Here is a 22863-nt window from a genome sequence, read left to right on the forward strand (position 1 = left end):
TGTTCGCATATTCAGCTAGGAAGAATAAGGCGAAGGGTCCTGCGGCGTATTCAACGTTAAACCCTGAGACTAGCTCAGATTCACCCTCTGTGAGGTCAAAAGGAGCTCGGTTTGTCTCTGCTAGGGTGGATACGTATCATATTATTGCTAGGGGTCATGAGGAGAAAATGAAGTATAGAGGCTCCTGTGCGACGGCAAAGGAGCTGAGTGTGTAGCTTCCGCTTAGTATGATTATTGATAGCAGGATTATGGCCAGTGTCACTTCGTATGAAATGGTCTGTGCTACTGCCCGTAGGGCTCCGATTAGTGCGTATTTTGAGTTCGAGGCTCAGCCTGATCATAGGACTGAGTAGACGGCTAGGCTTGACATGGCTATTAGGAAGAGAACTCCGAGGTTTAGATCTGCTAGGGGAAATGGGAGTGGTAGTGGTGCTCAAGTGGTGAGGGCTAGGACAAGGGCTAGTATTGGTATCAGAATGAATAGAAGTGGGGAAGAGGTAGAGGGTCGGATGGGCTCTTTGGTAAATAGTTTCAGTCCGTCCGCAAATGGTTGAAGTAGGCCAAAAGGCCCGACAACGTTAGGGCCTTTGCGGGATTGTATGTAGCTTAGGATTTTCCGTTCTACTAGGGTTAGGAAGGCTACGGCAATCAGGATTGGGATGATGTATAGGAGGGATATAACGAGGCAGCTTAGTGTTGTTATTTGAATCATGGGTGAAGCTAGGGAGAGGATTTGAACCTCTGGGGAAAGGGCTTAAGCCTTCTGCACTTGCCGGGCTCTGCCACTCTAGCTGGTCCTTTTCTAGGATTGAAAGTGGTGGGGGAAGGCCCTCTTCACGGTTTAGTTGGTTTCACTGCTTAGAGGGGGGGGGCGTGCTTGTGGTATTGGCCCCACTTTCCCGGTCCTTTCGTACTGGGGAGAGTGTGTCATAGATAGAAACCGACCTGGATTGCTCCGGTCTGAACTCAGATCACGTAGGACTGTTAATCGTTGAACAAACGAACCCTTAATAGCGGCTGCACCATTAGGATGTCCTGATCCAACATCGAGGTCGTAAACCCCCCTGTCGATATGGGCTCTTGAGGGGGATTGCGCTGTTATCCCTGGGGTAGCTTGGTCCATTAATCAATTATATTGGGTCTGGTCACTGTTAGCACTTTGAGGGGTAGCTCTAGGTAAAGAGGTATGGTCTTGTTTTTGGAGGATTTGTTCTCCTCCAAGGTCGCCCCAACCGAAAAATATCGACCAGGCTCTGCGATGGTAGTGGCCCCAGTGGGGTTGATTGAGGATTCGCGGTGGTCGTTGATTTTTAAGTTCCACAGGGTCTTCTCGTCTTATGTTCACATCCCCGCTTTTGCACGGGGAGATCAATTTCACTGATTATCTGTGAGAGACAGTTAAGACCTCGTTTAGCCATTCATACAAGTCTCGATTTATGGGACAATTGATTGCGCTACCTTTGCACGGTTAGGATACCGCGGCCGTTAAACCTAAGTCACCGGGCAGGCATCACCTTCAATACTTGTTTAATTTGCTGAAGGCTATGTTTTTGGTAAACAGTCGGGCCTTATTAATTTGCCGAGTTCCTTTCACAGATTTTAATCGCTCTTATAGGCGCTCCTGAGTCGGGTTAACAGGGTTAGTTAATACGTGGTCTTGTAGGGGTTTTTGTATCTGTCTAGGTCTGTTAATAATGTTTCTATGTAAGCTTGCGCCGTTAGAGGGGTGTGGCCCTGTACATGAGGGGCCTAGGATGATTCCTAGGATTGTTATGAGGATGGCAGCGGTTTTGGTGATAAGGGGTATGGTTATTGGGGGGGTTTTGGTTGGTGTGATGAAAGAGGTAATGATTATTCCTGCTGTAATGCTGCCTAGGGCGAGTCGGGTTAGGGGGGCGGTGATTAGTGGGTTGTTTTCGTTTATTGATACTATTGGGGGGATTCGGGTTTGTCCAGCTTGGACTAGGATGGTTATGCGGATGCTGTAGGTTGCGGTGAATGCTGTGGCTATAAGGGTTAGGAGTAGGGCTCAAGTATTTAGGTATGATGTGTTTAAGCTTTCGATGATGAGGTCTTTTGAGTAGAATCCGGCTAGGAATGGGGTTCCTATCAGCGCCAGGTTTCCGATGGTTAGGCAGGAAGTAGTGACTGGGAGTATTTTCTGTAGGCCTCCTATCTTTCGGATATCTTGTTCTCCGTTTAGGTTGTGGATGATAGACCCTGAGCATAGGAATAGTATGGCTTTAAAGAAGGCATGGGTTGAGATGTGTAGGAAGGCTAGTTGTGGGAGGTTTAGTCCGATAGTGACTATTATTAGTCCTAGTTGGCTGGATGTTGAGAAAGCAATGATTTTTTTGATGTCATTTTGGGTTAGGGCGCATGTGGCAGCGAATAGGGTTGATAGAGCACCTAGGCATAGGCAGGCAGTTAGGGCTGTCTGGTTGGTGGCTAGCAGGGGGTGCATGCGGATGAGCAGGAAGATTCCGGCTACTACTATGGTACTGGAGTGCAGTAGGGCTGATACTGGGGTGGGGCCTTCTATTGCTGCGGGCAGTCATGGGTGGAGTCCAAATTGGGCGGATTTTCCTGCGGCTGCGAGGATTAATCCTATGAGGGGGAGGATTGGGGTTTGGTGGGGGTGTACGGCTTGTTGGATCTCTCAGGTGTTGAATGTTGAAGCTAGTCATGCTATGCTCAGGATCAGTCCGATGTCTCCGATTCGGTTGTAGATTACGGCTTGTAGGGCGGCGGTGTTGGCATCTGCTCGGCCTTGTCATCAGCCGATGAGAAGGAAGGACATGATTCGTACTCCTTCCCAGCCTACGAATAGGAGGAATATGTTGTTTGCGGTTGTTAGGAGGAGTATGGCGACTAGGAATGTCAGTAGGTAGGTGAAAAATTTTGTTACGTATGGCTCTGAGGCCATGTATCATATGGCGAATTGTAGGATTGATCATGTTACAAATAGGGCGATTGGAAGAAATGTTATTGAGTATTGGTCTATTTTTAGGCTCAGGGGGATTTTAAAGTTTATAATGAATTTTCACTCCCAGTGGCAGGTGACAGATTCTACTCCCGAGTAGATGAATGCGTTTGTAGGGGCTAGGCTAATTAGGAATGCGGTTTTAACAGCGCGGGTGGTGGCTTGTGGGGTGTTTTTAAAGTTTTTAAATAGAAATGGCAGGATGATTGGGGTTAGGAGGATTGTCAGCGTGAGTAGTGTGAGGGAGTTGATTAGTAGTGTGGGGTTCACTACTTTTACTTGGATTTGCACCAAGATGGGTGGTTCCTAAGACCAGTGGATTGCTGTTATCCTTTAAAAGTAAGGGGGCTGAGGTTTTAGGCTCAGATGTAAGAGTTAGCAGCTCTTGTTGGTTAAACCCTCCCCTCGGCAGGTAAGAAGGTTTGAACTTCTATTCTTAGAATCACAGTCTAATGTTTGGTTTAAACTATACTTGCATGAGGGGATTCCGGAGATCAGTTCGGGTTTGAGGATTAGGAGGAATATTGGGATAATGTGGAGTGTTATGAGCAGGTGTTCTCGCGTGGTTGAGTTTTGCATAGATGTGATGTGGGAGGGGATTGAGCCTCGTTGGGTCATTAGTAGTATGAATAAGGTGTAGGAGGCGGTTAGTAGGGTTGCGATTCCTGTTAGGATGATCGTGAAGGCAGATCAGTTGAATGAGGTGATTATAATGGTTAGCTCTGCTATGAGGTTTGTTGTTGGGGGTAAGGCTATGTTTGTTAGATTGGCCAGCAATCATCAGGTAGCTATGAGTGGTAGGAGAGGTTGTAGGCTTCGTGTGAGTAGTAGAATTCGGCTGTGCGTACGTTCATAGTTTGTGTTGGCTAGGCAGAATAGTATGGAGGAAGTTAGTCCATGGGAAATTATTAGGATCATTGCCCCTGAGAATGATCAGTGGGTTTGGATTATTCCTGCGGCGATAACTAGGCCTATGTGGCTAACGGATGAATAAGCGATTAGTGATTTTAGGTCTGTCTGTCGTAGGCAGATTGAGCTAGTCATTAGGGCGCCTCATAGGGCCAGGGTTAGGAAGGGGTAGTGCAGGAGGTTGGACAGTGGGCCCATAAATAGAGTGACTCGTATAATTCCGTATCCTCCTAGCTTTAGTAGTAGGGCGGCGAGGAGTATTGAGCCTGCGATGGGTGCTTCTACGTGGGCTTTTGGCAGTCAGAGGTGTAGGCCATATAGTGGGGCTTTTACTATGAATGCTATGAGCAGTGCTAGACCTGATAGTATTCCTGTCCATGAGGTGGATAGGGTTGGGTGGGTTAGTTGTAGGGTTGGCAGGTGCAGGGTGCCAATTTTCACGTATAGGTGTATGATTGTGATTAGCAGGGGTAGAGAGCTTACTAGCGTGTAGAATAGCAGGTAGATGCCAGCGCTTAGGCGTTCTGGTTGGTTCCCCCATCGGGTGATTAAGATTAGGGTGGGAATGAGGGTTGCTTCAAATGAGATGTAAAATAGTGCTAGTTCTGTGGTGGAAAAGGCTAGTAGGATGAATGGCTGGACTGCGACTAAGGTTGAGATAAAGATTCGTTTGCGTTGTAGGGGTTCTTGTTGCAGGTGGTTTTGGCTTGCTATGATTATGAGTGGGAGTAGTCAGCAGGATAGTACTAGGAGGGGGGATGAGATTTGGTCAATTCCTGTTCAGTTGGATAAAAATTTGTAGGGGTAGTAGGTTGGGATTAATCACTGTAGGCTTAGGGCAGCGATTAGGAGGCTGTATAAGGTGGTGTTAGTCCATAGAAATTTTGGTGGAGACAGCAGGGCTGTTGGAAGAAGTATGATTGTGGGTAGGATGATTTTTAGCATTGCAGGAGGTTTAGGTTGTGTAGATGGTCGGAGCCATGTGTGCGGGTGGAGGCTACTAGGATGGCCAGGCCTGTGCCCGCCTCACACGCTGAGAAGGTTAGCATGAGAATTGGTACCATGGTGAATGAGGAGACTTGGTTTTCGATGGATCATATTGATAGGCCTACGAATATCGATAATATTATGCTTTCAAGGCATAGTAGGGCGGATACTAGGTGGGTTCGGTGGAAGGCTAGTCCTAGTCCGCTGAAAATGAAGGCTGAGTAGAAGCTTAAATGTAGGGGCGACATAAGAAAGTTACAGGGTTGGCTGTAATCTGCTGGGTCGAAACCAGCTATCTTTTTGGTTAGACTAACTTTCTGTTATTCTGCTCATTCTAGGCCCCCTTGAATTCACTCGTAGGCCAGTCCGAGTGTTAGGAGAAGGAGGATCACTACAGTTCAGGTGAGGGTCATTAGGGGGGATTGGAGTTGGACGGCTCATGGCAGGGGGAGTAGGAGGGCGATTTCTAGGTCGAATAGGACGAACAGGATGGCTACTGAGGAAGAATCGGACTGAGAATGGTAATCGAGCAGATCCAAGTGGGTCGAATCCACATTCGTACGGTGAGAGTTTCTCTGAGTCGGGGTTTATTTGGGCGAGTCAGAAGTTTAATGCGGTTAGGGCGGCGCTTAGGATTGATGATAGGGCGAATATGAACATGAGTGCGTTCATTGCTCTCCTCTGGGTTTATACCAGATTCTAGAGATTGGAAGTCAATTGTAATTAATATACTAGAAGAGCAAGATCCTCATCAGTAGATGGTTATGTAGAGGAATAGTCAGATGACGTCTACGAAGTGTCAGTATCAGGCTGCTGCCTCGAATCCGAAGTGGTGGTCTGATGTAAAGTGGAACTTGATCAGTCGGAAGAGGCAGACGGTCAGGAAGGAGGATCCGATGATTACGTGGAGTCCGTGGAATCCAGTGACAACGAAGAAGGTAGATCCGTAGACGCTATCGGCGATTGAGAATGGGGCTTCGTGGTATTCTATTGCTTGTAGGGCTGTGAAGTAGAATCCCAGGAGGATCGTTAGGGTTAGGGCGTGGATGGCGTGTTTTCGGTTTCCTTCTGTGATGCTGTGATGGGCTCACGTTACGGTAACGCCTGAGGCTAGTAGGATGGCTGTGTTTAGTAGGGGGACTTCTATCGGGTTGAGTGGTTTAATTCCTGTTGGGGGTCATTGGCCTCCTAGTTCTGGGGTTGGGGCCAGGCTCGAGTGGAAGAACGCTCAGAAGAACCCTAAGAAGAAGAATGCTTCGGATGTGATGAAAAGGATTATGCCGTATCGTAGGCCTTTTTGGACTGTGGGAGTGTGATGGCCTTGGAAGGTGCTTTCTCGTACAATGTCTCGTCATCATTGGAGTATTACTAGGAGTATTGAGATGAGGCCTAGGGTTAGTAGTATGGATGAGTTGTAGTGGAATCACATGATTAATCCTGAGGTTGTGAGTAGGGCGGCGGCTGCCCCGAAGATTGGTCAAGGGCTTGGGTCAACTATGTGGTATGAGTGTGCTTGGTGTGCCATTAGATGTTTTCTTGTAAGTATAGGCTTAGAAGGAGCACGAAGACGTAGGCCTGGATTATGGCTACTGCTACTTCTAGGATGGTTAGGAGTAGTAGGATGATTATTGTTAGGATGGATACTGCAGGAAGGGTGGGTATTAATGCAATGGAGGCTGTAGAGATGAGTTGGATGAGTAAGTGTCCTGCTGTAAGGTTGGCTGTAAGGCGGACTCCGAGGGCTAGGGGGCGGATTAGTAGGCTGGTTGTTTCGATCAGGATTAGTGCGGGGATTAGGGGTGTAGGGGTACCTTCGGGTAATAGGTGGGCTAAAGAGGCTGATGGTTGGTTTCGTAGGCCTGTTAGTAGTGTGGCGAGCCATAGTGGGAAGGCTAGGGCTATGTTCATAGATAGTTGGGTGGTTGGGGTGAATGTATATGGAAGGAGGCCTAGAAGGTTGATTGTAAGAAGTATGATTATTAGGGATGTAAATATTATGGCTCATTTGTGGCCATTTTTGTTGAGTGGGACTATTAGTTGTTTTGTGATTAGGTGAAGGAGTCATGTTTGGATAGTAGAAAGGCGGTTGTTGATTCATCGGTTGTTTGGGGACGGGAATAGTAGGGCTGGGAAGAGTAGGGATAGTAGGATTAAGGGGATGCCGAATAGATTGGGGCTGGAAAATTGGTCAAAGAAGCTTAGGTTCATGGTCAGGATCATGGTGTGGGTTTGGTAGTGAGGGAGGTCTTATTTGATGGGGGGTTGGTTGTGGTGAAGGCTAGTAGTTTTGGTTGGATGAGGAGTGCTAGGGTTAATCAGGTTATAATTATGATTGAAAATCATGGTGCGGGGTTAAGCTGTGGCATATCATTAAGGAGGGGGAAGTCCCTCTTTGGCTAGCTTAAAAGGCTAGTGCTGTTGCATAGCTTCTTAATGATTAGGATGATGATAGAAGGGACGATCAGGCCTCGAAATGTGGGAGTGGGGTTGATTCTACTACAATGGGTATGTAGCTGTGATTAGCCCCGCAAATTTCTGAGCATTGTCCGTAAAAAATCCCAGGCCGGGTGGTAATGAATGAAGTTTGGTTTAGTCGGCCTGGGATTGCGTCTGTTTTAACTCCGAGCGTTGGGACTGCTCAGGAGTGGAGTACGTCTCCTGCAGTAATGATCACGCGGATGGGGGATTCTATTGGGATAACTACGCGGTGGTCAACTTCTAGCAGTCGGAAGTGGCCGTTGGGTAAGTCTGGGGTGGGCACTATGTAGGAGTCGAATGATAGGTCTTTGAAGTCTGTGTATTCGTAGCTTCAGTATCATTGGTGGCCGATGGCTTTTAGGGTGAGGTCTGGTTCGTCGATTTCGTCCATTATGTAGAGGATTTGTAGGGATGGGAGGGCGAGGAGTACCAGGACGATAGCAGGTAGGATTGTCCAGATCAGCTCTACTTCTTGGGCGTCTACAGCATTGGACGAGAGTTTTTCTGTTAGTATGTGGGCTAAAAGGTAGAGAACTAGGCTGCAGATAGCTAGGGCAACGATTAGGGCGTGGTCGTGGAATTCAACGAGTTCTTCTATGATGGGTGATGAGGCGTCTTGGAATCCTAGTTGGGAGTGGTTGGCCACATGAGATGTACAGGATTTTTACCTGTGATTTAGTCTTGACAAGGCTATGTAATTGGTTTACTAACGTCTCATAAGAAAGAAGCATGAGCGGTTAATGCAGTTGGCTTGAAACCATCATGTGAGGGTTCGATTCCTTCCTTTCTTGTACTTGGACGAAGGCCGGTTCCTCGAAAGTATGGTATGGGGGAGGGCAGCCGTGGATTCATTCAACGTTTGTGGTAGTTAGTTCTGGTTGTAGGACTTTTCGTTTGGCCGGAAAGGCTTCTCAGATGATGAATATTAGTATGATTACGGCTACTATTGAGATTAGGGAGCCGATGGAGGAAATGGTGTTTCATAGTGTGTAGGCGTCGGGATAGTCCGAGTATCTTTGGGGTATTCCTGCTAGGCCTAGGAAGTGCTGGGGGAAGAACGTTAGGTTTACTCCTGTAAATATTACCCCGAAGTGGGCTTTTGCTCATGTTTGGTGTAGGGTAAACCCAGTGAGTAGTGGGAATCAGTGAGTAAATCCTGCTAGAGGCCATCCTAGTATAGGTAGAAGGTAAGTAAGGCCAATTTGGGGCTGTAAACTAGGATGATGGCGATTCAGCCTAAGTGGGAGATGGACGAGAAGGCTAGGATTTTGCGTGTTTGTGTTTGGTTCAGTCCTATTCAGCCTCCTAGTGCTGTTGAGGCTAGGGCCATGGCGGTGAGTAGAGCTGGGTCGAGGGATTTGGATGTTAGTAGGAGCAGGGTTAGTGGGGGGAATTTTATGAGGGTCGAGAGTAGCAGGGCTGTTATTAGTGGCGATCCTTGTAGTACTTCTGGGAATCAGAAGTGAAATGGCACTAGGCCCAGTTTAATAGCGATTGCTGCTGTCAGTAGTAGACAGGAGGTTGGGTGGTTTATTTGTGTGATGTCTCATTGGCCAGTGACTCAGGCATTGGTTATGCTAGAGAATAGGACCAGGGCGGAAGCAGCTGCTTGGGTTAGGAAGTATTTCGTTGCGGCTTCTACTGCTCGTGGGTGGTGGGATTTGGCAATTAGGGGAATGATGGCTAGTGTGTTGATCTCCAGTCCTGTCCAGGCCAGAACTCAGTGGCTGCTGGAAATTGTGATTGTGGTGCCCAAGATGAGGCTGAAGGTTATGATTGGGGTCGCGTAAGGGTTCATTAGTAGAGGAGGGGGTTAAACCATCATTTTCGGGGTATGGGCCCGATAGCTTGATTAGCTGACTCTACTAGAAAATAATATAAGGGAAGTATGGAGAATTTTGATTTCTCTTGTGTGGGTTCAATTCCTACTTTTCTAAGGTCAACAGGAAATGAGAGGGCTGTTATACCTCTATGTTCACTTTATCATAGTGACCCTTTGTAGTTCAGGCACATTTCCTTATGTAAGGAGGTAGGCCTGCATAGCAGATAGGTATGCTGATGTGTCAGAGGCACAGAGCTAGTGTGAGGGGTAGGAAGTTTTTTCATAGTAGGTGCATTAGTTGGTCATATCGGAATCGTGGGTATGAAGCTCGGACCCATAAGAAACCAGAAGATAGTAGGAGGACTTTTGTGGCTAGGATGACGGGGAATAGTTCTGTGGGTGGCCCTAGGGCGCTTGGGTTTAGGAATATGATGGCTGTAAGTGTATTTATTAGCATAATGTTCGCATATTCAGCTAGGAAGAATAAGGCGAAGGGTCCTGCGGCGTATTCAACGTTAAACCCTGAGACTAGCTCAGATTCACCCTCTGTGAGGTCAAAAGGAGCTCGGTTTGTCTCTGCTAGGGTGGATACGTATCATATTATTGCTAGGGGTCATGAGGAGAAAATGAAGTATAGAGGCTCCTGTGCGACGGCAAAGGAGCTGAGTGTGTAGCTTCCGCTTAGTATGATTATTGATAGCAGGATTATGGCCAGTGTCACTTCGTATGAAATGGTCTGTGCTACTGCCCGTAGGGCTCCGATTAGTGCGTATTTTGAGTTCGAGGCTCAGCCTGATCATAGGACTGAGTAGACGGCTAGGCTTGACATGGCTATTAGGAAGAGAACTCCGAGGTTTAGATCTGCTAGGGGAAATGGGAGTGGTAGTGGTGCTCAAGTGGTGAGGGCTAGGACAAGGGCTAGTATTGGTATCAGAATGAATAGAAGTGGGGAAGAGGTAGAGGGTCGGATGGGCTCTTTGGTAAATAGTTTCAGTCCGTCCGCAAATGGTTGAAGTAGGCCAAAAGGCCCGACAACGTTAGGGCCTTTGCGGGATTGTATGTAGCTTAGGATTTTCCGTTCTACTAGGGTTAGGAAGGCTACGGCAATCAGGATTGGGATGATGTATAGGAGGGATATAACGAGGCAGCTTAGTGTTGTTATTTGAATCATGGGTGAAGCTAGGGAGAGGATTTGAACCTCTGGGGAAAGGGCTTAAGCCTTCTGCACTTGCCGGGCTCTGCCACTCTAGCTGGTCCTTTTCTAGGATTGAAAGTGGTGGGGGAAGGCCCTCTTCACGGTTTAGTTGGTTTCACTGCTTAGAGGGGGGGGGCGTGCTTGTGGTATTGGCCCCACTTTCCCGGTCCTTTCATACTGGGGAGAGTGCGTCATAGATAGAAACCGACCTGGATTGCTCCGGTCTGAACTCAGATCACGTAGGACTGTTAATCGTTGAACAAACGAACCCTTAATAGCGGCTGCACCATTAGGATGTCCTGATCCAACATCGAGGTCGTAAACCCCCCTGTCGATATGGGCTCTTGAGGGGGATTGCGCTGTTATCCCTGGGGTAGCTTGGTCCATTAATCAATTATATTGGGTCTGGTCACTGTTAGCACTTTGAGGGGTAGCTCTAGGTAAAGAGGTATGGTCTTGTTTTTGGAGGATTTGTTCTCCTCCAAGGTCGCCCCAACCGAAAAATATCGACCAGGCTCTGCGATGGTAGTGGCCCCAGTGGGGTTGATTGAGGATTCGCGGTGGTCGTTGATTTTTAAGTTCCACAGGGTCTTCTCGTCTTATGTTCACATCCCCGCTTTTGCACGGGGAGATCAATTTCACTGATTATCTGTGAGAGACAGTTAAGACCTCGTTTAGCCATTCATACAAGTCTCGATTTATGGGACAATTGATTGCGCTATCTTTGCACGGTTAGGATACCGCGGCCGTTAAACCTAAGTCACCGGGCAGGCATCACCTTCAATACTTGTTTAATTTGCTGAAGGCTATGTTTTTGGTAAACAGTCGGGCCTTATTAATTTGCCGAGTTCCTTTCACAGATTTTAATCGCTCTTATAGGCGCTCCTGAGTCGGGTTAACAGGGTTAGTTAATACGTGGTCTTGTAGGGGTTTTTGTATCTGTCTAGGTCTGTTAATAATGTTTCTATGTAAGCTTGCGCCGTTAGAGGGGTGTGGCCCTGAGTTACTTATTTTAGCATTAATTCTCCTATATTCATAGGTTGACCTGTTTGTGATAAGGGAATCATCTTATTTTGGTATTTTTAGGTGGTGGAGCTTTGACGCACTCTTTTTTGATGGCTGCTTTAGGGCCCACGGTAGGATCAGTAGTAAGAATTATCCGCTAGTCGAGGTTGTGTCCTTTTTTAATGGAGCTGTCCCTCCATTAAATAGCTCTTAATCATCTCATTAGGGTTCAGGATGTCCGGTAGGGAGGATTAAGGGGGAACTTAGATTCGTTTCACAGGTAACCAGCTATCACCCAGCTCGGTTGGCTTTTCACCTCTACTGACAAGTCATCCCACTCTTTTGCAACAGAGACGGGTTCGCTCTCTTTAACTGCTTGAAAGTAGCTCGCTTGGGTTTCGGGGGGGCAAACTTTAGTTCACTTTGCTTGGTTGTTCTCGCTAAACCATGATGCAAAAGGTACAAGGGTTGATCTTTGCTGTCTGTCGCTTTGATTGTTTCACTGCTATTTCATCTTTCCCTTACGGTACTGGGGTCTCTATCGCGTCTAAGTGTCTTTTCTATCGCCTATACTAAGACTGTAAAATGCTTTAGTTTAATTAGTTTAGTAAATTCTTTAGTTTTGGTGTACTATTTGTGTGGTTGAGCTAGAGGGGGGGCTTCAAGACGATCCGGTCTAGTAGATATCTTTCAGGTGTAAGCTGAGTGCTTTGGTGTTATAGCTACGTCTTGATATTCTAAGTACACCTTCCGGTACACTTACCTTGTTACGACTTACCTCATCTTCAGCGTATTTATGGTATTAGTTATGTGGGATGTGGCTTTTGAGGAGGGTGACGGGCGGTATGTACGTGCCCCAGGGCCGGCTTAAAGTAGGCTCTATTGTCCCACTTTACTGCTAAATCCGCCTTCCAGAAGTGGTTTCACGCTTCTTTCCGTGTGCCCTATGAATAGGGAATGTAGCCCATTTCTTCCACTCCATAGGCTATACCTTGACCTGTCTTATTAGCGGGGTGCTATTGTGTCCACTGTTGTGCTCTCATTCGAGGTGGGCTGGCGACGGCGGTATGTAGGCTGTGTTGGCAAGGGGTGGTTGGGTTAATCGGGGATTATCGATTGTAGAACAGGCTCCTCTAGGTGGGTTTGGGGCACCGCCAAGTCCTTAGAGTTTTAAGCGTTTGTGCTCGTAGTTCTCTGGCGGATACTTCGGTAAAGTAAGTATCAAGATTTAGGGCCAGGCATAGTGGGGTATCTAATCCCAGTTTGGGCCCTGGCTTTCGTGGGTTTAAATCAGTCGTTAGTTCCTAAGATCATCTTAATGGTGTGTTTAGGTGCATCTTGGGCTTATGACAGCTCAGTTGCATTTTGATCTTAGTTAGCTAGGATAGGCATTTTACCACTCTTTACGCCGTGTCAATAGGACGGTTGATTTGGGTTTCTTGTATGACCGCGGTGGCTGGCACAAGATTTACCAACCCTTGAAGTTAGGCTGTTGCTATAACTAAGTCAAGTTTGCACTCATTGCTTAATGTTAATTACTGCTGAATACCCGTGGGGGCGTGGCTTAGCGAGGCGTCTTGGGCTACTACTTGGGTGTGCCTGATACCCGCTCCTCAAGGCCTGTATGGGGGTAGGTGGTCGAGGGCGTTTACACTGGGGCGCGGATACTTGCATGTATATATTTAGCAAAAACCAACCGTAAGGTTAGGACTAAGTCTTTTGTCCGCAGGCATGTTTTATGCCATCTTGGCAACTTCAGTGCCATGCTTTGTGTTAAGCTATGTGGACGGGGGTGTGGTTAGCTGATAGTTGAGTGGTGAGTGAGAGTGAAGTATATGAAATTATTGCTTGTGTTTACTATTTTTAGTACTGGAGTTTCTCTAATAAGTTTAAGTTATTTTGTATGTGTTTGTGTGTATATATACATCGTTCCGATGATGTCATGGAAGGGATGATTAATGGAGTTTTAGAGGTAGTTTGCTGGGATTGGGCGATGAAGGTTTATGCTACATGGTGGTTAGCGAAAGTTTACTGGTTTAGTTTGTGAAGCGCAGGGGTTGCGCTTAATGATTTGTTGTTTTGTGCTATGTCCAACGAGCATTCATCCAATAGCCCCATTTAACCCGGAGGGTGGAGGTAACATTAACTGAATGTGGTCAAAGTGCATCAGTGTCAGGATGATTCCCCATATACGCCAACCGTCTCATCGAGGGACCCTTGAAATATAGGATAGGCCGTGAGGCAGGTGTGTCCAGGCTTAGATTGTGGGACCCCCGAGATCACTGGGAATAGCCACCTGTGAGGTAACCCCGGAAAAAATAAGAGGAACCAGAGGCGCCAAAAAGCTGGAACATGCCGCGATTACGCATTGAGAAGGTGAAAGTACTCACAGATGCCACTTTGAAGGGCAAGGAGGGGTGAGTGAACCCAATGGATGGCCCTGACCGAGGAACCAGAGGCGCAAAAATGTGAGGAGGGCGAGGGGTTTAGGGGGAACGTATGGGCCTGAAGCTAGTCATACCGGACATTATGTGCAACGGGTTGCTGATTTCACGTGAGGAGTACGATTAATAAATCCGTCTGATACGAACTGCATGAGATATGTGGTGGAGAGTTGTTGTTGGAGCATGTCCTGTGAGCATTCATTAAAATGGGGTCTTGTTATGCGCTTGAGTGGAGTTGTATTGGGTGTTGTGGGGTATGGTCCTAGAACATTCATGCCGGGTGGTTTGGTAGGAGTGTGTTTAAGGGTTTAATGGCCGTGTACATGTATGGGTTTAGCACCTGCTTATAAGATAGTCCGTATATAATGTATATTACTGGTACTATAGTATGTATGTATATGGGGTATATAAATTTATGCACGAATATGCATAACCAAATACCCCCGCCTCGGGGGGGGAGGGGGGGGGGGGGGTTAAGCATAATGGCATAGATGGGGTAGAATTATTGGGGGCTTGCGGTTAGTTCCTGTAGTTGAGAACAATGGCGGCTTTTCGAGCCGCAGGCCTCGGGTAGTGTCCGGGCAGGAATAATGACTTATTTTATGTTTTTTTTAGGGATTTGCTTTGCGGTGGGTGTTTTGGGTGTGGCGTCGAATCCTTCGCCGTATTATGGGGTTGTTGGTTTGGTGTTAGCGTCTGTGGCGGGGTGCGGGTGGTTGCTGGGCCTTGGGGTTTCGTTCGTGGCTTTAGTGCTGTTTATGGTGTATTTGGGGGGTATGCTGGTGGTGTTTGCTTATTCAGTAGCTTTAGCAGCGGAGCCTTTCCCTGGGGCTTGGGGGGATTGACGGGTGATTGGATGTGCAGTAGCGTTTGTGGCAATTGTTTTTGGGGGGTTGGTGTTTGGGGGGTTTATGGGGGCTTGGAAGTTCGGGGTTTCTACTGTGAATAATGTTGGGGTGTTTGTTGTTCGGTCGGATTTTAGTGGAGTTTCCATGTTTTATTCACATGGGGCAGGGATGTTTTTAGTGGCGGGTTGGGGGCTGTTGTTGACTTTGTTTGTTGTATTGGAGCTTGTGCGGGGGTTGTCGCGGGGTGCTATTCGGGCGGTTTAGGGGTTAGGGTCAGAGAATAGTTTATTGAAAATGCCAGCTTTGGGAGCTGGAGATAAAGGTTTGAGTCCTTTTTTTCTGAGTTTGGGGTACTCTAAGAAGTGGTAAGTCTTCAATCTTTGGTTTACAAGACCAATGTTTTTATAAACTATTAGAGTATTTAGCAGTTGAGTATTTTGTTTTCTAGGGCGCTTGCGGCGGGGAGGAGAAATAGGAGGATAGTGAAGTAGGCGATTGAAGCGAGTTGGCCGATGATGATGAATGGGTGTTCGACGGGTTGGCTTCCTACTCATGTTAGGACGAGGAGGTCGGCGACTAGTACTCAGAATAGGAGCTGGGAGAGTGGTCGGAATGTTATTGCTCGTTGTTTTGATTTGTGCAGGAATGGGATTAGGAATAGGATCAGTACGGAGGCGGCCAGTGCTAATACGCCTCCTAGTTTATTTGGGATTGAACGTAGGATGGCGTAGGCGAGTAGGAAGTATCATTCTGGCTTGATGTGTGGTGGGGTTACTAGTGGGTTTGCTGGGGTGAAGTTTTCTGGGTCTCCCAGGAGGTTAACCGCTCATGCTTCTTTCTTATGAGACGTTAGTAAACCAATTACATAGCCTTGTCAAGACTAAATCACAGGTAAAAATCCTGTACATCTCATGTGGCCAACCACTCCCAACTAGGATTCCAAGACGCCTCATCACCCATCATAGAAGAACTCGTTGAATTCCACGACCATGCCCTAATCGTTGCCCTAGCTATCTGCAGCCTAGTTCTCTACCTTTTAGCCCACATACTAACAGAAAAACTCTCGTCCAATGCTGTAGACGCCCAAGAAGTAGAGCTGATCTGGACAATCCTACCTGCTATCGTCCTGGTACTCCTCGCCCTCCCATCCCTACAAATCCTCTACATAATGGACAAAATCGATGAACCAGACCTCACCCTAAAAGCCATCGGCCACCAATGATACTGAAGCTACGAATACACAGACTTCAAAGACCTATCATTCGACTCCTACATAGTGCCCACCCCAGACTTACCCAACGGCCACTTCCGACTGCTAGAAGTTGACCACCGCGTAGTTATCCCAATAGAATCCCCCATCCGCGTGATCATTACTGCAGGAGACGTACTCCACTCCTGAGCAGTCCCAACGCTCGGAGTTAAAACAGACGCAATCCCAGGCCGACTAAACCAAACTTCATTCATTACCACCCGGCCTGGGATTTTTTACGGACAATGCTCAGAAATTTGCGGGGCTAATCACAGCTACATACCCATTGTAGTAGAATCAACCCCACTCCCACATTTCGAGGCCTGATCGTCCCTTCTATCATCATCCTAATCATTAAGAAGCTATGCAACAGCACTAGCCTTTTAAGCTAGCCAAAGAGGGACTTCCCCCTCCTTAATGATATGCCACAGCTTAACCCCGCACCATGATTTTCAATCATAATTATAACCTAATTAACCCTAGCACTCCTCATCCAACCAAAACTACTAGCCTTCACCACAACCAACCCCCCATCAAATAAGACCTCCCTCACTACCAAACCCACACCATGATCCTGACCATGAACCTAAGCTTCTTTGACCAATTTTCCAGCCCCAATCTATTTGGCATCCCCTTAATCCTACTATCCCTACTCTTCCCAGCCCTACTATTCCCGTCCCCAAACAACCGATGAATCAACAACCGCCTTTCTACTATCCAAACATGACTCCTTCACCTAATCACAAAACAACTAATAGTCCCACTCAACAAAAATGGCCACAAATGAGCCATAATATTTACATCCCTAATAATCATACTTCTTACAATCAACCTTCTAGGCCTCCTTCCATATACATTCACCCCAACCACCCAACTATCTATGAACATAGCCCTAGCCTTCCCACTATGGCTCGCCACACTACTAACAGGCATGTTTAACCATGTACGTGCCCCAGGGCCGGCTTAAAGTAGGCTCTATTGTCCCACTTTACTGCTAAATCCGCCTTCCAGAAGTGGTTTCACGCTTCTTTCCGTGTGCCCTATGAATAGGGAATGTAGCCCATTTCTTCCACTCCATAGGCTATACCTTGACCTGTCTTATTAGCGGGGTGCTATTGTGTCCACTGTTGTGCTCTCATTCGAGGTGGGCTGGCGACGGCGGTATGTAGGCTGTGTTGGCAAGGGGTGGTTGGGTTAATCGGGGATTATCGATTGTAGAACAGGCTCCTCTAGGTGGGTTTGGGGCACCGCCAAGTCCTTAGAGTTTTAAGCGTTTGTGCTCGTAGTTCTCTGGCGGATACTTCGGTAAAGTAAGTATCAAGATTTAGGGCCAGGCATAGTGGGGTATCTAATCCCAGTTTGGGCCCTGGCTTTCGTGGGTTTAAATCAGTCGTTAGTTCCTAAGATCATCTTAATGGTGTGTTTAGGTGCATCTTGGGCTTATGACAGCTTAGTTGCATTTTGATCTTAGTTAGCTAGGATAGGCATTTTACCACTCTTTACGCCGTGTCAATAGGACGGTTGATTTGGGTTTCTTGTATGACCGCGGTGGCTGGCACAAGATTTACCAACCCTTGAAGTTAGGCTGTTGCTATAACTAAGTCAAGTTTGCACTCATTGCTTAATGTTAATTACTGCTGAATACCCGTGGGGGCGTGGCTTAGCGAGGCGTCTTGGGCTACTACTTGGGTGTGCCTGATACCCGCTCCTCAAGGCCTGTATGGGGGTAGGTGGTCGAGGGCGTTTACACTGGGGCGCGGATACTTGCATGTATATATTTAGCAAAAACCAACCGTAAGGTTAGGACTAAGTCTTTTGTCCGCAGGCATGTTTTATGCCATCTTGGCAACTTCAGTGCCATGCTTTGTGTTAAGCTATGTGGACGGGGGTGTGGTTAGCTGATAGTTGAGTGGTGAGTGAGAGTGAAGTATATGAAATTATTGCTTGTGTTTACTATTTTTAGTACTGGAGTTTCTCTAAGTCCTAGGACTAGGAGGAAATGGTGTTTCATAGTGTGTAGGCGTCGGGATAGTCCGAGTATCGTCGGGGTATTCCTGCTAGGCCTAGGAAGTGCTGGGGGAAGAACGTTAGGTTTACTCCTGTAAATATTATCCCGAAGTGGGCTTTTGCTCATGTTTGGTGTAGGGTAAACCCAGTGAGTAGTGGGAATCAGTGAGTAAATCCTGCTAGAATGGCAAAGACGGCGCCTATGGATAGGACGTAGTGGAAGTGGGCAACTACGTAGTACGTGTCGTGCAGGGCGATGTCTAGGGAAGAGTTTGCAAGAACGATTCCTGTTAATCCTCCGATGGTAAATAGGAAGATAAATCCTAGAGCTCATAGTATTGGGGGGGGTCTCATTTGATTGTTCCTCCGTGCAGGGTGGCTAGTCAGCTAAATACTTTGATTCCGGTAGGGATGGCAATGATTATAGTGGCTGATGTAAAGTAGGCTCGGGTATCAACGTCTATTCCTACTGTAAACATGTGGTGAGCTCAGACGATGAATCCTAGGAAGCCGATGGATAGTATGGCTCAGACTATTCCCATGTAGCCGAAGGGCTCCTTTTTGCCTGAGTAGTACGTGACTACGTGTGAGATGATTCCGAACCCCGGTAGGATCAGAATATAGACTTCTGGGTGTCCGAAGAATCAGAATAGGTGTTGGTACAGGATTGGGTCTCCTCCTCCAGCGGGGTCGAAGAATGTGGTGTTTAGGTTTCGATCAGTTAGTAATATTGTAATACCGGCGGCGAGTACGGGGAGTGATAGAAGGAGTAGGATGGCGGTAATTAGTACGGATCAGACAAATAGTGGGGTTTGGTATTGTGAGAGTGCGGGGGGTTTTATGTTGATGGCTGTGGTGATAAAGTTGATGGCCCCAAGGATGGAGGAGATACCGGCTAAGTGGAGTGAGAAGATAGCCAGGTCTACTGAAGCTCCGGCGTGGGCAAGGTCACCTGCTAGGGGAGGGTAGACAGTTCAGCCTGTGCCGGCGCCAGCTTCTACAGTGGATGAGGCTAGTAGGAGGAGGAATGATGGGGGGAGGAGTCAAAAGCTTATGTTGTTTATTCGCGGGAATGCTATGTCGGGGGCACCGATTATGAGGGGGACTAATCAGTTGCCGAATCCTCCGATCATGATGGGTATGACTATAAAGAAGCTTATTACAAAGGCGTGAGCGGTAACGATTACATTGTAAATTTGGTCGTCGCCTAGGAGAGTTCCTGGTTGTCCTAGTTCTGCGCGGATTAATAGGCTGAGTGCGGTGCCGACTATTCCTGCTCATGCCCCGAAGATGAGGTACAGGGTGCCAATATCCTTATGGTTAGTGGAAAATAGTCATCGGTTGATGAAGGTGACGGGTAAGATGGCTGAGTGTTGAAGCGTTAGGCTGTAGTCCTTTTTACAGAGGTTTAATTCCTCTTCTTATCGGCTCTGTAGTGAAATTCATGTTGAGTTGCAAGCTCATCGATGCGCACTAGGGTGCGTCAGGGTCTTTGTAGGCAGAAGCCAATTGGTTTAGGCATTTAGCTGTTAACTAGAGTTTTGTGGGATCGAAGCCCATCTGTCTAGGGAGGCTTTAGCTTAATTAAAGCGTCTGACTTGCATTCAGAAGATACAGGTTAATATTCTGTAAGTCTTAATGTGCAGAAACTAAGAGGGTTTAACTCTTATTTAAGGCTTTGAAGGCCTTCGGTTTGGGGTGTTATCCTAAGTTTCTAGACAATGGCATGTATTATTGGGGACAGGGGAAGTAAGAGGATTGATAGTGAGGCAAGGACCGCAGTAGGTGTGCTTGGGGCTTTGCTAGTGTATCATTGTTTTATGTGGTTAGAGGAGTTGGGGGGAAGGGTAATTGTTGAGTGGTATGCGAGGCGTAGGTAGAAGAAGAGGCTGAGCAGTGATAGCATGGCAATTGCCATGGCTGCTGGTGTTATTTCCTGTTTAGTTAGTTCTTGGATGATAAGTCACTTTGGTATAAAGCCTGTTAATGGGGGGAGGCCTGCTAGGGATAAAAGTACTAGTATTAGGGTGGCGTTTAGCACTGGGGTTTTTGTTCATGAGGTTGTGATCATGGATAGGTTAAGGGCTTTGATTTTGTTAAGGGCTAGGAATACGGCTGATGTTATGATTGTGTATAGGTAGAAGGTAAGTAAGGCCAATTTGGGGCTGTAAACTAGGATGATGGCGATTCAGCCTAAGTGGGAGATGGACGAGAAGGCTAGGATTTTGCGTGTTTGTGTTTGGTTCAGTCCTATTCAGCCTCCTAGTGCTGTTGAGGCTAGGGCCATGGCGGTGAGTAGAGCTGGGTCGAGGGATTTGGATGTTAGTAGGAGCAGGGTTAGTGGGGGGAATTTTATGAGGGTCGAGAGTAGCAGGGCTGTTATTAGTGGCGATCCTTGTAGTACTTCTGGGAATCAGAAGTGAAATGGCACTAGGCCCAGTTTAATAGCGATTGCTGCTGTCAGTAGTAGACAGGAGGTTGGGTGGTTTATTTGTGTGATGTCTCATTGGCCAGTGACTCAGGCATTGGTTATGCTAGAGAATAGGACCAGGGCGGAAGCAGCTGCTTGGGTTAGGAAGTATTTCGTTGCGGCTTCTACTGCTCGTGGGTGGTGGGATTTGGCAATTAGGGGAATGATGGCTAGTGTGTTGATCTCCAGTCCTGTCCAGGCCAGAACTCAGTGGTTGCTGGAAATTGTGATTGTGGTGCCCAAGATGAGGCTGAAGGTTATGATTGGGGTCGCGTAAGGGTTCATTAGTAGAGGAGGGGGTTAAACCATCATTTTCGGGGTATGGGCCCGATAGCTTGATTAGCTGACTCTACTAGAAAATAATATAAGGGAAGTATGGAGAATTTTGATTTCTCTTGTGTGGGTTCAATTCCTACTTTTCTAAGGTCAACAGGAAATGAGAGGGCTGTTATACCTCTATGTTCACTTTATCATAGTGACCCTTTGTAGTTCAGGCACATTTCCTTATGTAAGGAGGTAGGCCTGCATAGCAGATAGGTATGCTGATGTGTCAGAGGCACAGAGCTAGTGTGAGGGGTAGGAAGTTTTTTCATAGTAGGTGCATTAGTTGGTCATATCGGAATCGTGGGTATGAAGCTCGGACCCATAAGAAACCAGAAGATAGTAGGAGGACTTTTGTGGCTAGGATGACGGGGAATAGTTCTGTGGGTGGCCCTAGGGCGCTTGGGTTTAGGAATATGATGGCTGTAAGTGTATTTATTAGCATAATGTTCGCATATTCAGCTAGGAAGAATAAGGCGAAGGGTCCTGCGGCGTATTCAACGTTAAACCCTGAGACTAGCTCAGATTCACCCTCTGTGAGGTCAAAAGGAGCTCGGTTTGTCTCTGCTAGGGTGGATACGTATCATATTATTGCTAGGGGTCATGAGGAGAAAATGAAGTATAGAGGCTCCTGTGCGACGGCAAAGGAGCTGAGTGTGTAGCTTCCGCTTAGTATGATTATTGATAGCAGGATTATGGCCAGTGTCACTTCGTATGAAATGGTCTGTGCTACTGCCCGTAGGGCTCCGATTAGTGCGTATTTTGAGTTCGAGGCTCAGCCTGATCATAGGACTGAGTAGACGGCTAGGCTTGACATGGCTATTAGGAAGAGAACTCCGAGGTTTAGATCTGCTAGGGGAAATGGGAGTGGTAGTGGTGCTCAAGTGGTGAGGGCTAGGACAAGGGCTAGTATTGGTATCAGAATGAATAGAAGTGGGGAAGAGGTAGAGGGTCGGATGGGCTCTTTGGTAAATAGTTTCAGTCCGTCCGCAAATGGTTGAAGTAGGCCAAAAGGCCCGACAACGTTAGGGCCTTTGCGGGATTGTATGTAGCTTAGGATTTTCCGTTCTACTAGGGTTAGGAAGGCTACGGCAATCAGGATTGGGATGATGTATAGGAGGGATATAACGAGGCAGCTTAGTGTTGTTATTTGAATCATGGGTGAAGCTAGGGAGAGGATTTGAACCTCTGGGGAAAGGGCTTAAGCCTTCTGCACTTGCCGGGCTCTGCCACTCTAGCTGGTCCTTTTCTAGGATTGAAAGTGGTGGGGGAAGGCCCTCTTCACGGTTTAGTTGGTTTCACTGCTTAGAGGGGGGGGGCGTGCTTGTGGTATTGGCCCCACTTTCCCGGTCCTTTCGTACTGGGGAGAGTGTGTCATAGATAGAAACCGACCTGGATTGCTCCGGTCTGAACTCAGATCACGTAGGACTGTTAATCGTTGAACAAACGAACCCTTAATAGCGGCTGCACCATTAGGATGTCCTGATCCAACATCGAGGTCGTAAACCCCCCTGTCGATATGGGCTCTTGAGGGGGATTGCGCTGTTATCCCTGGGGTAGCTTGGTCCATTAATCAATTATATTGGGTCTGGTCACTGTTAGCACTTTGAGGGGTAGCTCTAGGTAAAGAGGTATGGTCTTGTTTTTGGAGGATTTGTTCTCCTCCAAGGTCGCCCCAACCGAAAAATATCGACCAGGCTCTGCGATGGTAGTGGCCCCAGTGGGGTTGATTGAGGATTCGCGGTGGTCGTTGATTTTTAAGTTCCACAGGGTCTTCTCGTCTTATGTTCACATCCCCGCTTTTGCACGGGGAGATCAATTTCACTGATTATCTGTGAGAGACAGTTAAGACCTCGTTTAGCCATTCATACAAGTCTCGATTTATGGGACAATTGATTGCGCTATCTTTGCACGGTTAGGATACCGCGGCCGTTAAACCTAAGTCACCGGGCAGGCATCACCTTCAATACTTGTTTAATTTGCTGAAGGCTATGTTTTTGGTAAACAGTCGGGCCTTATTAATTTGCCGAGTTCCTTTCACAGATTTTAATCGCTCTTATAGGCGCTCCTGAGTCGGGTTAACAGGGTTAGTTAATACGTGGTCTTGTAGGGGTTTTTGTATCTGTCTAGGTCTGTTAATAATGT

At 47.3% G+C, this 22863-nt stretch overlaps 1 long non-coding RNA gene across 5 annotated transcripts in view; it reads left to right on the forward strand.

Annotated features, from left to right (window-relative positions):
- The window catches only part of LOC308200387, a 620245-nt gene that overhangs the window by 232692 nt on the left and 364690 nt on the right, over window positions 1–22863 (forward strand). For all 5 annotated transcript variants that reach the window (XR_013955586.1, XR_013955587.1, XR_013955588.1 and 2 more), the window contains exon 2: window positions 1–22863. This exon is cut by the window's left edge and continues 13784 nt beyond it; it is cut by the window's right edge. This is a non-coding gene — a long non-coding RNA (uncharacterized lncRNA).

This window comes from Anser brachyrhynchus (genome assembly GCF_964034855.1).
Source record: "Anser brachyrhynchus genome assembly, chromosome: 10".
Taxonomy (NCBI): Eukaryota; Metazoa; Chordata; class Aves; order Anseriformes; family Anatidae; genus Anser; species Anser brachyrhynchus.